Source organism: Notolepis coatsorum (assembly GCF_963971535.1).
Source record: "Notolepis coatsorum genome assembly, chromosome: 12".
NCBI classification, from domain to species: Eukaryota; Metazoa; Chordata; class Actinopteri; order Aulopiformes; family Paralepididae; genus Notolepis; species Notolepis coatsorum.
Window position 1 is genome coordinate 126,186,724 of NC_140176.1, and position 15,790 is coordinate 126,202,513.

The 15,790-nt window shown below is 47.1% G+C and overlaps 1 protein-coding gene across 2 annotated transcripts in view; it reads left to right on the plus strand.

Annotated features, from left to right (window-relative positions):
* The first annotated feature begins 1,774 nt into the window (after positions 1-1,774).
* spns1 (SPNS lysolipid transporter 1, lysophospholipid) overlaps positions 1,775-15,790 on the plus strand; it is a 117,296-nt gene continuing 103,280 nt past the window's right edge. For both annotated transcript variants that reach the window (XM_084326576.1, XM_084326577.1), the window contains exon 1: positions 1,775-1,982. The gene's annotated coding sequence lies outside the window, so the exon portion shown is untranslated. The remainder of the gene's footprint in view (positions 1,983-15,790) is intronic.

Here is a 15,790-nt window from a genome sequence, read left to right on the forward strand (position 1 = left end):
GGGCCAAAATGTCACTGTAAGCTTTATAAAACTCCGCCCCATACCCATCCGGGCCAGCGGCCTTCCCGCTAGGGAAAGACTTTATTGCACTTGTTATTTCCTGCAGGCTGAAATCAGCATCTAGCTCATCCCTTGCCTTATCACTAAGCACTGGCATATCAATATTGTCCAGGAAGCTCTCAACCTCAGAGTCTGGGGCATGGCATCTAGAGGTATAAAGGCCAGTATAAAATTCTTTAAAACGGTAATTTATGTCTTTAGGGTTAGTCAGCAAGCTGCCCGATATAGATTTGATATTATGAATTGCCTGGCTGGCCTGTACACCCCTCAGCTGCCTAGCCAACAGTCTGTCTGGTTTATCACTTAGTTCAAAGTGCTTCTGTCTGAGTTTAAGGAGGAGGGTACTAACCTGCTTGCCCAGAATAGAATTGTATTCATACTTCAATTTTAAAATGTTATTTAAGTCCATTTGGGATTGTGATAGTCTGTAAACCTGCTCCAGCGAGGGGAGCCGTGCCTCAATCTCAGCCAGGCGCTTACGTCTTTCTCTCTTTCCAAAGGCTTCATAAGATATAATGTGCCCTCTCAATACCACCTTAAGAGACTCCCATAGTGTAGCGTCGGAGACATCACCGGTATCATTAGTCTCCATAAACTCAATGAGTCGAGATCTCATTTGATCCCGAAATGCTTTCTCCGAGAGCAAAGAGGGGTTGAAGCGCCAACTGTATCGCGTCTGTGGCAGTGCCAGCTTTACCAACATAGTGATTGGCGCATGATCTGAAATAAGGATGCTATGATATTTAGTTTGCAGCACACTAGATATAAATTTAGCATCGACAAGAAAATAATCTATTCTTGTATACGATTTGTGGACGTGGGAAAAGAAAGAATAATCCCTGTCTGTAGGGTGCTGCAATCTCCATATGTCAACTATGTTCATAGAACGCATTAAATTGTTTAGTACTCCAACGGAATTAATGGTCGGAGGCGGACGAGTGGACGTACGATCAAGATAGGGATCTAGATAGCAATTAAAATCTCCACCTAAAATCAAGTTGGTGGTATTCAGATCAGGGATTATGTCAAATATTTTACGAAAAAAGCTTGGGTCGTCAATGTTAGGACCATAAATATTCAGGCATGTTATTGGTAGTGAATTAATGCTACCAGACACCATGACATATCTGCCTCCGGGGTCGGAGACTACCGTGGTCATTTGAAATGGGACAGATTTACTAAATAAAATAGCAACCCCTCTTGCTTTGGAAGAAAAAGCAGATTGGTACACTTGTGACACCCAGTGCTTACCAAATGTTTTCTGAAATAAAAAAGAATCGTTAGCGGAGGGCGTCATGTATAATATTCTCTGTTAGGATCTCTGGGTAACAGTACTGTATATTTGAATATCACAAATGTAGCAGTACTATATACCTGTATGTCATGTCCCTATGCCATAAATGTCATGATGTCATGTATGTTGTGTATGTCGTGTATGTCATAAATGTCACTATGAATTGAAAATGGGGGACCCTGATGTGAACAAGACGAAAGTCTTTCTCTGGTCTGCATCCCCTTAACAATTGTATGTATTGAGCCGTACTGTATTGTACCCATTCTGCAATCTGTTAAATAAAACTGTCATTCAATCATTCATTCATTCAGTCATGTGACTGCCTGGGTCAAAGGTCAGTGTTGTTGTTGACCAGCGGTCAGTCACGTGACCGTGTCTCGTGGAGCGGATGTGACGTCAGATCCACAAACATGGCGGCGACACAAAGGAAGCGAGAAGACGCAGCGAACTGAACACCTTTCTGTTTATCGTTGGATTATCTTCTTGTTTACTGCGGCACCACCGGACGTCTCTGAGTTTTGAGACACTATAGTATATATATATATAAATATATATATACACAGGACACCATGGGCTCCGAGTGACACCCTGAGTGACGTGACGACAAGAAGAGAGACTCATCCTGCAGGTAAACAACACCAGATCACAACAACACAGATATAGAATATTATATAATATAACAACACGATCATACACACTGTTCTACTGTTATATATGGATGGCAGCAGAACGGCAACACGGACAACACATGTAGGTTATTAACGTAGGAGGAAATAGTTTCTGATAGAATAGAAGTAAGTATTGGTATACACTTTCTGGACTTTTTGTATCACAAACAGTACTGTATTTGTAAATCTGGTATGTCATAAATGTATAGATGTAGCAGTACTGTCTATCTGTATGTCGTGTATGTCATAAATGTTATGATTAATTGAAAATGGGGGACCCTGATGTAAACAAGACGAAAGTCTTTCTCTGGTCTGCATCCCCTTAACAATTGTGTGTATTGAGCTGTACTGTATTGTACCCATTCTGCAATCTGTTAATACAATTTTCAATCAATTGATCCCGAGGGGAAACCCAGCTCCACAGATCCAACATGCAGGTAGTCAACAATACGAACACACAGATATACAATTATAATATATACAGTACAATGTATGTGTTGAGAATGAATGCTACACTATTATGAAAGGCAGTTAGGCTCATTAACGTCATCTGAAATGTGTCGCTAACTATGTTGTATTATTCAATTAAATTCAAAACACTTTATTAGTCCCGCAAGGGGCAATTTAAGGCATGATATCACAAACAGCTGCATTCCTATACATTCAAGACAGAACAGGACAAAACAGGGACAAGAGACATACATGACACTTCAAAGTATAAAAGACATGACACTGCCAGAATGGGATCCCTACATTGTTGATCTGTCAGTCCAATAGATAGATAAATAGATGAATAAATAGATTTGGTCATTATAAAAAGTGCACTTTCGTCAAAAATATTAAAAATATTAAAATCAAGGGGTCAAGGGGTGCACGTTTGTAAACGGACCTTTCCTTGTACTCTGGAACAAACCCACATTTCCTTCGGTTTGTTTTGCAGGCAGGCTGTCTAAAGCACTTTCCTGAGGGCAGCAGGTCAACACACACATGAAGGACATGTGTGGGGTCAGCAATTATTTTGTGTGCTTTCTTGAGCATGCTTTCTTGGGCATTGTAAACTTGAGCTAAGGTTGACAACACCTTGCAGTAGGGATGCCCCGATCGATCGGCCACCGATCGTTATCGGCCGATAATTAGTATAAATATGCGATCGGGGAATTCCGATAATTAGTCATATTCGCCGATCGCGGAAACTGATCAAGTGGATATCTCACTCGCTTGTCTCAGACGCACAGGACCTGCAAACTGCTCCTCCTCCCTAGCCCCGCCCGTACCCGTGTAGAGTTTGTAAACAAAGAGGTGCGGCTCCTCTGCTCGAGTCTGTAGTGCATTCGACCTGAGCTAACGTTAGCTACCTAGCTATCGTTACTGTTTAAACAAAATTACCCAGTCAACTATTCACCTTTAGTAGGCATTGTCTAACGGTATTTAGCCGGCTAGCTACCGATAGCTCCTGATATCAACAAATGCTCCAGCAAGTCTTGTAGTGCATGTTGATACCTCCGTTAGCTCGCGTTAGCTCGCGTTAGCTGACGTTAGTTCACTGTTCAAAACGAAATGTCCGATTGAACTAAATAGTTGTCTTAACGTCATCTAGCCGGCTAGCAGTAGCTACAGATAGCTCCTGATATCAATGTCTTATAACATTGATTGAATGCGTATTCGAGCTGAGGGCTTGCTGAATGTTAAATGACCAAAGCATAACGTTACCAATAGGGTCCAGCTGCAGCGCCGGAGAATCCTTTTTGGTAGCTGGAGGCTACTAGAGTACACACAGACAGTGGAGCTGTTTGCAGATAGCGAGCATTTTGACTTGTTGCGTGGTGGCGATGTCTCGCAGATAATACAAGTACAAGTCTAATTATATAATATATATATTTTATTAAAAAAAAAAAAAAAAAAATTTTATATAAAATAATTTTTAATTTCTTTTTAATCAAAAACGATCGGTATCGGATCGGTATCGGCCGATATGGCTCACGACGATCGGTGATCGGTGGCAAAAAACGTGATCGGGGCATCCCTACCTTGCAGTTTGTTCTTGTCTCTTTGACAGAGGGATGTGAACCAGCATACAAATGAAAAGGTTAAAATACTCTCAATAAAGGAAGAATAAAACATTGTCAGAATTCTCTGGTCGACTCCAAAGGAGTTTAGTTTGCGAAGACAGTACAGGCGCTGATGAGCCTTTTTTATTATAACACCTGTGTTGTCACTAAATGTAAGTTTTTCATCAAACACAGTTCCTAAGTATTTATAGTTATGGACAATTTCCACCTCAGCTCTGTGGATGCTTGTTGGGGTGACTTCTATGTGTTTTGGTGAGATAATCACTTCTTTGGTTTTGGATACATTTAAATCCAGAAAACAGCCATCACACCAGTCTACAAAGTCTTGCATTATGGTTCCGTGTGATTTATCTGACTGACTGAGAAGAGATAGGATAATACTGTCATCAGCTAATTTTACAATATGGTGATTTGTATATTTGCTAAGACAATCGTTTGTGTATAAAACAAAAAGAAGAGAATAAAGAACACAGCCTTGCGGTGAGCCAGTAGAAATTATTATTGATATATATATGACGTCTTTTATGATGCGATTATTCTATGATGATAGGGGATCAATAAAGTGGTATCTCCTATATTTTGTATTTACTTATATTAGCCAATGGAAATCTTGTTTTGCTATATGTTGTCGCATTGTTGCAATAGAAGGAGTGTCGGTGTATATTAACACTTTCAGCGCCGGCCGTGTTTTCCTTTTTACCCCCTTGAATGCCCAGCAACCACTTCAATGTTAACGTTAATATCGCCTAATCTATGTTTTAAATTATGGCTATGTGTCTAATCTGCCTGTCGCATTATCAATGACCCATTTCCAGTCAACATTGTCGAAGCGGATTGTTTTTTTATCGGTTCATTTCCGTTTTTATAGCATTTTGAAAAGCCCTCGTTTTCAAGAAGAAAAAAATAATCCCTGATAAACGCTGATGTACTGTAATATTCTAGAACGTTGTCATTGTTCTGCCTATTTATGAATAGTTTTCAAATAAACGCTAGATTATTGATAGTATATGTGTACGTATGCACGCTGGTGCCGCGCGCTGAAAATCGATTTTCTTATTTCCTGATCACTCTCACAGTCAAAACAGCCATATCACATATAGGGGGAAAGCTTATATCTCCGTGAAAAAAGGTCTGATTACCTAAGACTGGTAAAATAGATTCCTTACCTGAGATCAGATGGTATCCAAATGGATTATTCCAATTCCTGATCGACCATTCCAAAAATCTATCCTTTTATTGATCCCACGCGTATACTGTAAAACACAGTAACCACACTGTGCTGAGGGTCCAGCGTGAAGCTGATCGTCCCCGGTTACATGCGTGAGAAGTAAAATGTGGAGTCCGGGTTTTTTTCCCCCATGCATTTTCATTGAGTCCAATCCAAAAGGGTGAATTACCATCTGGGAGACGATAGGGGGCGCTTTTTTCACATCTGAGCGCCTGGGGTGGCTGATTTACCAACGGTAGACTCGGTTGATGAAATATGAATTCAGATCGCTAATAAAAAGAAAAAAAAACATTATGGGCATTCAACCCGCGGGGGGTAAACCCGAGAATATTCGTTATGGGCATTCAAAGTGTTAATGACCCAACGTGTGAGTATTATTATTGTATAAATGTCGATGCATTCTATTCATAGTCGCAGTTGCAAATTCGGAATTACGACCTCAATGCGTTCCAGTCATAATTATTTGGTTCCAACTTGGAAAGAAACCATACATGTGTAAAATATGTAGATTATCTAAGGGAGGAGTCTCCAGAACCAGCATGTGTTAGTGTGGTTTATTTCTGAGGACATTTATGCTTAGAAATGGTTATATTAGGGGCGGTCAGGTGGCGTAACGGAGATTGCGTTCGTCACCAAACCCCGGAGCGGCTGGATTCGCCTGTTCGAATCCAGCTCACAGCTCCGGGGTTGTTACCAGCTTGGCTGGCCGTTCACACTAATACAATTGGCTGTATTAGAGGGTGGGAGAAGCTGGCGGGGTGGGTCCGGGTCGTTGTAAACAGCGACTCCTACAGTTCGGTCGGGGTGCCTGCTCAGCGCGGATAGGATCTAAGGGGGATAGTGTGATCCTTCCACACGCTACGCCCTCTCAATGAGAATCCTCGCTGCCAGGTGAAAAGAAGCGGTTGATTGGCTGGACGTGTGTCGGAGGAAGCACGTGATAGCCTCCACTCTCCCAGACCGACTGTGGGGGGTAAGTGCGCAGCGACCAGGAAGGGGATTGGGAATTGGCATAACGACTAACATTGGGATGGGAGAAACCCCCCCCCCCCCCACTCCTACCCAACCCCCCCCCCCCCCCCCCCCCCCAACCACCTCCAATGTACAGTCCCCCCCCACCCCCACCTACCCAATCCAATGTACAGTTTCTACGCCTAATGTATATACTCTTTTCTTTCTGGACTCTTTTTGTATCACAAACAGTACTGTAATTGCAAATCTGGTATGTCATAAATGTATAGATGTAGCAGTACTGTCTATCTGTATGTCATGTATGTCATATATGTTACGATGAATTGAAAATGGGGGACCCTGATGTAAACAAGACGAAAGTCTTTCTCTGGTCTGCATCCCCTTAACAATTGTATGTATTGAGCTGTACTGTACTGTACCCATTCTGCAATCTGTTAATAAAGTTTTCATTCATTCATTCATTCATTCATTCAAAGATAAAAAATAAAAAAATAAATAAAAAAAGGTTATATTAGACTGTCACATTTGGTATTGACAAGAATCAAGCTTTAAACGTCTTCTAAAGATGAAAAACGATGTTGTTTACCATCTGTAGTGTATGCCGCCTTGTTGAAACTACTTCAGAAAAACCTTAGACACCCACCCTGAGCAGACTTTAGACACCCACCCTGAGCAGACTTTAGACACCAACCCTGAGCAGAAGTTAGACACCAACCCTGAGCAGACTTTAGACACCAACCCTGAGCAGACTTTAGACACCAACCCTGAGCAGACTTTAGACACCAACCCTGAGCAGAAGTTAGACACCAACCCTGAGCAGACTTTAGACACCAACCCTGAGCAGACTTTAGACACCCACCCTGAGCAGACTTTAGACACCCACCCTGAGCAGAAGTTAGACACCAACCCTGAGCAGACTTTAGACACCAACCCTGAGCAGAAGTTAGACACCCACCCTGAGCAGAAGTTAGACACCAACCCTGAGCAGACTTTAGACACCCACCCTGAGCAGACTTTAGACACCAACCCTGAGCAGAAGTTAGACACCAACCCTGAGCAGACTTTAGACACCAACCCTGAGCAGAAGTTAGACACCCACCCTGAGCAGAAGTTAGACACCAACCCTGAGCAGAAGTTAGACACCAACCCTGAGCAGACTTTAGACACCCACCCTGAGCAGACTTTAGACACCCACCCTGAGCAGACTTTAGACACCCACCCTGAGCAGAAGTTAGACACCAACCCTGAGCAGACTTTAGACACCAACCCTGAGCAGACTTTAGACACCCACCCTGAGCAGACTTTAGACACCAACCCTGAGCAGACTTTAGACACCAACCCTGAGCAGACTTTAGACACCAACCCTGAGCAGACTTTAGACACCCACCCTGAGCAGACTTTAGACACCAACCCTGAGCAGACTTTAGACACCCACCCTGAGCAGACTTTAGACACCAACCCTGAGCAGACTTTAGACACCAACCCTGAGCAGACTTTAGACACCCACCCTGAGCAGACTTTAGACACCAACCCTGAGCAGACTTCAGACACCAACCCTGAGCAGACTTTAGACACCAACCCTGAGCAGACTTTAGACACCAACCCTGAGCAGACTTTAGACACCCACCCTGAGCAGACTTTAGACACCAACCCTGAGCAGACTTTAGACACCCACCCTGAGCAGACTTTAGACACCCACCCTGAGCAGACTTTAGACACCAACCCTGAGCAGACTTTAGACACCCACCCTGAGCAGAAGTTAGACACCAACCCTGAGCAGACTTTAGACACCAACCCTGAGCAGACTTTAGACACCCACCCTGAGCAGACTTTAGACACCCACCCTGAGCAGACTTTAGACACCAACCCTGAGCAGAAGTTAGACACCAACCCTGAGCAGACTTCAGACACCAACCCTGAGCAGACGTTAGACACCAACCCTGAGCAGACTTCAGACACCAACCCTGAGCAGACTTTAGACACCAACCCTGAGCAGACTTTAGACACCAACCCTGAGCAGAAGTTAGACACCCACCCTGAGCAGACTTTAGACACCCACCCTGAGCAGAAGTTAGACACCCACCCTGAGCAGAAGTTAGACACCCACCCTGAGCAGACTTTAGACACCAACCCTGAGCAGAAGTTAGACACCCACCCTGAGCAGACTTTAGACACCAACCCTGAGCAGACTTTAGACACCAACCCTGAGCAGAAGTTAGACACCAACCCTGAGCAGACTTTAGACACCAACCCTGAGCAGACTTTAGACACCAACCCTGAGCAGACTTTAGACACCAACCCTGAGCAGAAGTTAGACACCCACCCTGAGCAGACTTTAGACACCCACCCTGAGCAGACTTTAGACACCAACCCTGAGCCGACTTTAGACACCAACCCTGAGCAGAAGTTAGACACCCACCCTGAGCAGACTTTAGACACCAACCCTGAGCAGACTTTAGACACCAACCCTGAGCAGACTTTAGACACCAACCCTGAGCAGAAGTTAGACACCCACCCTGAGCAGACTTTAGACACCAACCCTGAGCAGACTTTAGACACCCACCCTGAGCAGACTTTAGACACCAACCCTGAGCAGACTTTAGACACCAACCCTGAGCAGACTTTAGACACCAACCCTGAGCAGAAGTTAGACACCCACCCTGAGCAGACTTTAGACACCAACCCTGAGCAGACTTTAGACACCAACCCTGAGCAGACTTTAGACACCCACCCTGAGCAGACTTTAGACACCAACCCTGAGCAGACTTTAGACACCAACCCTGAGCAGACTTTAGACACCCACCCTGAGCAGACTTTAGACACCAACCCTGAGCAGACTTTAGACACCCACCCTGAGCAGACTTTAGACACCCACCCTGAGCAGACTTTAGACACCAACCCTGAGCAGACTTTAGACACCCACCCTGAGCAGAAGTTAGACACCAACCCTGAGCAGACTTTAGACACCAACCCTGAGCAGACTTTAGACACCCACCCTGAGCAGACTTTAGACACCCACCCTGAGCAGACTTTAGACACCAACCCTGAGCAGAAGTTAGACACCAACCCTGAGCAGACTTCAGACACCAACCCTGAGCAGACGTTAGACACCAACCCTGAGCAGACTTCAGACACCAACCCTGAGCAGACTTTAGACACCAACCCTGAGCAGAAGTTAGACACCCACCCTGAGCAGACTTTAGACACCAACCCTGAGCAGACTTTAGACACCAACCCTGAGCAGAAGTTAGACACCCACCCTGAGCAGAAGTTAGACACCCACCCTGAGCAGAAGTTAGACACCAACCCTGAACAGACTTTAGACACCAACCCTGAGCAGACTTTAGACACCAACCCTGAGCAGACTTTAGACACCAACCCTGAGCAGACTTTAGACACCAACCCTGAGCAGAAGTTAGACACCCACCCTGAGCAGACTTTAGACACCAACCCTGAGCAGAAGTTAGACACCCACCCTGAGCAGACTTTAGACACCAACCCTGAGCAGACTTTAGACACCAACCCTGAGCAGAAGTTAGACACCAACCCTGAGCAGACTTTAGACACCAACCCTGAGCAGACTTTAGACACCAACCCTGAGCAGACTTTAGACACCCACCCTGAGCAGACTTTAGACACCAACCCTGAGCAGAAGTTAGACACCAACCCTGAGCAGACTTTAGACACCAACCCTGAGCAGACTTTAGACACCAACCCTGAGCAGACTTTAGACACCAACCCTGAGCAGAAGTTAGACACCAACCCTGAGCAGACTTTAGACACCAACCCTGAGCAGACTTTAGACACCAACCCTGAGCAGACTTTAGACACCCACCCTGAGCAGACTTTAGACACCAACCCTGAGCAGAAGTTAGACACCCACCCTGAGCAGACTTTAGACACCCACCCTGAGCAGACTTTAGACACCAACCCTGAGCAGACTTTAGACACCAACCCTGAGCAGACTTTAGACACCAACCCTGAGCAGACTTTAGACACCAACCCTGAGCAGAAGTTAGACACCAACCCTGAGCAGAAGTTAGACACCAACCCTGAGCAGACTTTAGACACCCACCCTGAGCAGACTTTAGACACCAACCCTGAGCAGACTTTAGACACCCACCCTGAGCAGACTTTAGACACCAACCCTGAGCAGACTTTAGACACCAACCCTGAGCAGAAGTTAGACACCCACCCTGAGCAGACTTTAGACACCAACCCTGAGCAGACTTTAGACACCAACCCTGAGCAGACTTTAGACACCAACCCTGAGCAGACTTTAGACACCAACCCTGAGCAGACTTTAGACACCCACCCTGAGCAGACTTTAGACACCAACCCTGAGCAGACTTTAGACACCCACCCTGAGCAGACTTTAGACACCCACCCTGAGCAGACTTTAGACACCAACCCTGAGCAGACTTTAGACACCCACCCTGAGCAGAAGTTAGACACCAACCCTGAGCAGACTTTAGACACCAACCCTGAGCAGACTTTAGACACCCACCCTGAGCAGACTTTAGACACCAACCCTGAGCAGAAGTTAGACACCAACCCTGAGCAGACTTCAGACACCAACCCTGAGCAGACTTTAGACACCAACCCTGAGCAGACTTTAGACACCAACCCTGAGCAGAAGTTAGACACCCACCCTGAGCAGACTTTAGACACCCACCCTGAGCAGAAGTTAGACACCCACCCTGAGCAGACTTTAGACACCCACCCTGAGCAGAAGTTAGACACCCACCCTGAGCAGACTTTAGACACCAACCCTGAGCAGAAGTTAGACACCCACCCTGAGCAGACTTTAGACACCCACCCTGAGCAGAAGTTAGACACCCACCCTGAGCAGACTTTAGACACCAACCCTGAGCAGAAGTTAGACACCCACCCTGAGCAGACTTTAGACACCAACCCTGAGCAGACTTTAGACACCCACCCTGAGCAGACTTTAGACACCCACCCTGAGCAGACTTTAGACACCCACCCTGAGCAGACTTTAGACACCCACCCTGAGCAGAAGTTAGACACCCACCCTGAGCAGACTTTAGACACCAACCCTGAGCAGAAGTTAGACACCCACCCTGAGCAGAAGTTAGACACCAACCCTGAACAGACTTTAGACACCAACCCTGAGCAGACTTTAGACACCAACCCTGAGCAGACTTTAGACACCAACCCTGAGCAGACTTTAGACACCAACCCTGAGCAGAAGTTAGACACCCACCCTGAGCAGACTTTAGACACCAACCCTGAGCAGAAGTTAGACACCCACCCTGAGCAGACTTTAGACACCAACCCTGAGCAGACTTTAGACACCAACCCTGAGCAGAAGTTAGACACCAACCCTGAGCAGACTTTAGACACCAACCCTGAGCAGACTTTAGACACCAACCCTGAGCAGACTTTAGACACCAACCCTGAGCAGACTTTAGACACCAACCCTGAGCAGAAGTTAGACACCCACCCTGAGCAGACTTTAGACACCCACCCTGAGCAGACTTTAGACACCAACCCTGAGCAGACTTTAGACACCCACCCTGAGCAGACTTTAGACACCAACCCTGAGCAGACTTTAGACATCAACCCTGAGCAGACTTCAGACACCAACCCTGAGCAGAAGTTAGACACCCACCCTGAGCAGACTTTAGACACCAACCCTGAGCAGACTTTAGACACCACCCTGAGCAGACTTTAGACACCCACCCTGAGCAGACTTTAGACACCCACCCTGAGCAGACTTTAGACACCAACCCTGAGCAGACTTTAGACACCCACCCTGAGCAGACTTTAGACACCAACCCTGAGCAGACTTCAGACACCAACCCTGAGCAGACTTTAGACACCAACCCTGAGCAGACTTTAGACACCAACCCTGAGCAGACTTTAGACACCCACCCTGAGCAGACTTTAGACACCCACCCTGAGCAGACTTTAGACACCCACCCTGAGCAGACTTTAGACACCAACCCTGAGCAGACTTTAGACACCCACCCTGAGCAGAAGTTAGACACCAACCCTGAGCAGACTTTAGACACCAACCCTGAGCAGACTTTAGACACCCACCCTGAGCAGACTTTAGACACCCACCCTGAGCAGACTTTAGACACCAACCCTGAGCAGAAGTTAGACACCAACCCTGAGCAGACTTCAGACACCAACCCTGAGCAGACGTTAGACACCAACCCTGAGCAGACTTCAGACACCAACCCTGAGCAGACTTTAGACACCAACCCTGAGCAGACTTTAGACACCAACCCTGAGCAGAAGTTAGACACCCACCCTGAGCAGACTTTAGACACCCACCCTGAGCAGAAGTTAGACACCAACCCTGAGCAGAAGTTAGACACCCACCCTGAGCAGACTTTAGACACCAACCCTGAGCAGAAGTTAGACACCCACCCTGAGCAGACTTTAGACACCAACCCTGAGCAGACTTTAGACACCAACCCTGAGCAGAAGTTAGACACCAACCCTGAGCAGACTTTAGACACCAACCCTGAGCAGACTTTAGACACCAACCCTGAGCAGACTTTAGACACCAACCCTGAGCAGAAGTTAGACACCCACCCTGAGCAGACTTTAGACACCCACCCTGAGCAGACTTTAGACACCAACCCTGAGCAGAAGTTAGACACCCACCCTGAGCAGACTTTAGACACCCACCCTGAGCAGACTTTAGACACCAACCCTGAGCAGACTTTAGACACCAACCCTGAGCAGACTTTAGACACCAACCCTGAGCAGAAGTTAGACACCCACCCTGAGCAGACTTTAGACACCAACCCTGAGCAGACTTTAGACACCCACCCTGAGCAGACTTTAGACACCAACCCTGAGCAGACTTTAGACACCAACCCTGAGCAGACTTTAGACACCAACCCTGAGCAGAAGTTAGACACCCACCCTGAGCAGACTTTAGACACCAACCCTGAGCAGACTTTAGACACCAACCCTGAGCAGACTTTAGACACCAACCCTGAGCAGACTTTAGACACCAACCCTGAGCAGACTTTAGACACCCACCCTGAGCAGACTTTAGACACCAACCCTGAGCAGACTTTAGACACCCACCCTGAGCAGACTTTAGACACCCACCCTGAGCAGACTTTAGACACCAACCCTGAGCAGACTTTAGACACCCACCCTGAGCAGAAGTTAGACACCAACCCTGAGCAGACTTTAGACACCAACCCTGAGCAGACTTTAGACACCCACCCTGAGCAGACTTTAGACACCCACCCTGAGCAGACTTTAGACACCAACCCTGAGCAGAAGTTAGACACCAACCCTGAGCAGACTTCAGACACCAACCCTGAGCAGACGTTAGACACCAACCCTGAGCAGACTTCAGACACCAACCCTGAGCAGACTTTAGACACCAACCCTGAGCAGAAGTTAGACACCCACCCTGAGCAGACTTTAGACACCAACCCTGAGCAGACTTTAGACACCAACCCTGAGCAGAAGTTAGACACCCACCCTGAGCAGAAGTTAGACACCAACCCTGAACAGACTTTAGACACCAACCCTGAGCAGACTTTAGACACCAACCCTGAGCAGACTTTAGACACCAACCCTGAGCAGACTTTAGACACCAACCCTGAGCAGAAGTTAGACACCCACCCTGAGCAGACTTTAGACACCAACCCTGAGCAGAAGTTAGACACCCACCCTGAGCAGACTTTAGACACCAACCCTGAGCAGACTTTAGACACCAACCCTGAGCAGAAGTTAGACACCAACCCTGAGCAGACTTTAGACACCAACCCTGAGCAGACTTTAGACACCAACCCTGAGCAGACTTTAGACACCAACCCTGAGCAGACTTTAGACACCCACCCTGAGCAGACTTTAGACACCAACCCTGAGCAGACGTTAGACACCAACCCTGAGCAGATTTCAGACACCAACCCTGAGCAGACTTTAGACACCAACCCTGAGCAGACTTTAGACACCAACCCTGAGCAGAAGTTAGACACCCACCCTGAGCAGACTTTAGACACCCACCCTGAGCAGAAGTTAGACACCAACCCTGAGCAGAAGTTAGACACCAACCCTGAGCAGAAGTTAGACACCCACCCTGAGCAGACTTTAGACACCAACCCTGAGCAGACTTTAGACACCCACCCTGAGCAGACTTTAGACACCAACCCTGAGCAGACTTTAGACACCAACCCTGAGCAGAAGTTAGACACCAACCCTGAGCAGACTTTAGACACCAACCCTGAGCAGACTTTAGACACCAACCCTGAGCAGACTTTAGACACCAACCCTGAGCAGAAGTTAGACACCCACCCTGAGCAGACTTTAGACACCCACCCTGAGCAGACTTTAGACACCAACCCTGAGCAGACTTTAGACACCAACCCTGAGCAGAAGTTAGACACCCACCCTGAGCAGACTTTAGACACCAACCCTGAGCAGAAGTTAGACACCCACCCTGAGCAGACTTTAGACACCAACCCTGAGCAGACTTTAGACACCAACCCTGAGCAGAAGTTAGACACCAACCCTGAGCAGACTTTAGACACCAACCCTGAGCAGACTTTAGACACCAACCCTGAGCAGACTTTAGACACCAACCCTGAGCAGAAGTTAGACACCCACCCTGAGCAGACTTTAGACACCCACCCTGAGCAGACTTTAGACACCAACCCTGAGCAGACGTTAGACACCAACCCTGAGCAGATTTCAGACACCAACCCTGAGCAGACTTTAGACACCAACCCTGAGCAGACTTTAGACACCAACCCTGAGCAGAAGTTAGACACCCACCCTGAGCAGACTTTAGACACCCACCCTGAGCAGAAGTTAGACACCAACCCTGAGCAGAAGTTAGACACCAACCCTGAGCAGAAGTTAGACACCCACCCTGAGCAGACTTTAGACACCAACCCTGAGCAGACTTTAGACACCCACCCTGAGCAGACTTTAGACACCAACCCTGAGCAGACTTTAGACACCAACCCTGAGCAGAAGTTAGACACCAACCCTGAGCAGACTTTAGACACCAACCCTGAGCAGACTTTAGACACCAACCCTGAGCAGACTTTAGACACCAACCCTGAGCAGAAGTTAGACACCCACCCTGAGCAGACTTTAGACACCCACCCTGAGCAGACTTTAGACACCAACCCTGAGCAGACTTTAGACACCAACCCTGAGCAGAAGTTAGACACCCACCCTGAGCAGACTTTAGACACCAACCCTGAGCAGACTTTAGACACCAACCCTGAGCAGACTTTAGACACCAACCCTGAGCAGAAGTTAGACACCCACCCTGAGCAGACTTTAGACACCAACCCTGAGCAGACTTTAGACACCCACCCTGAGCAGACTTTAGACACCAACCCTGAGCAGACTTTAGACACCAACCCTGAGCAGACTTTAGACACCAACCCTGAGCAGAAGTTAGACACCCACCCTGAGCAGACTTTAGACACCAACCCTGAGCAGACTTTAGACACCAACCCTGAGCAGACTTTAGACACCAACC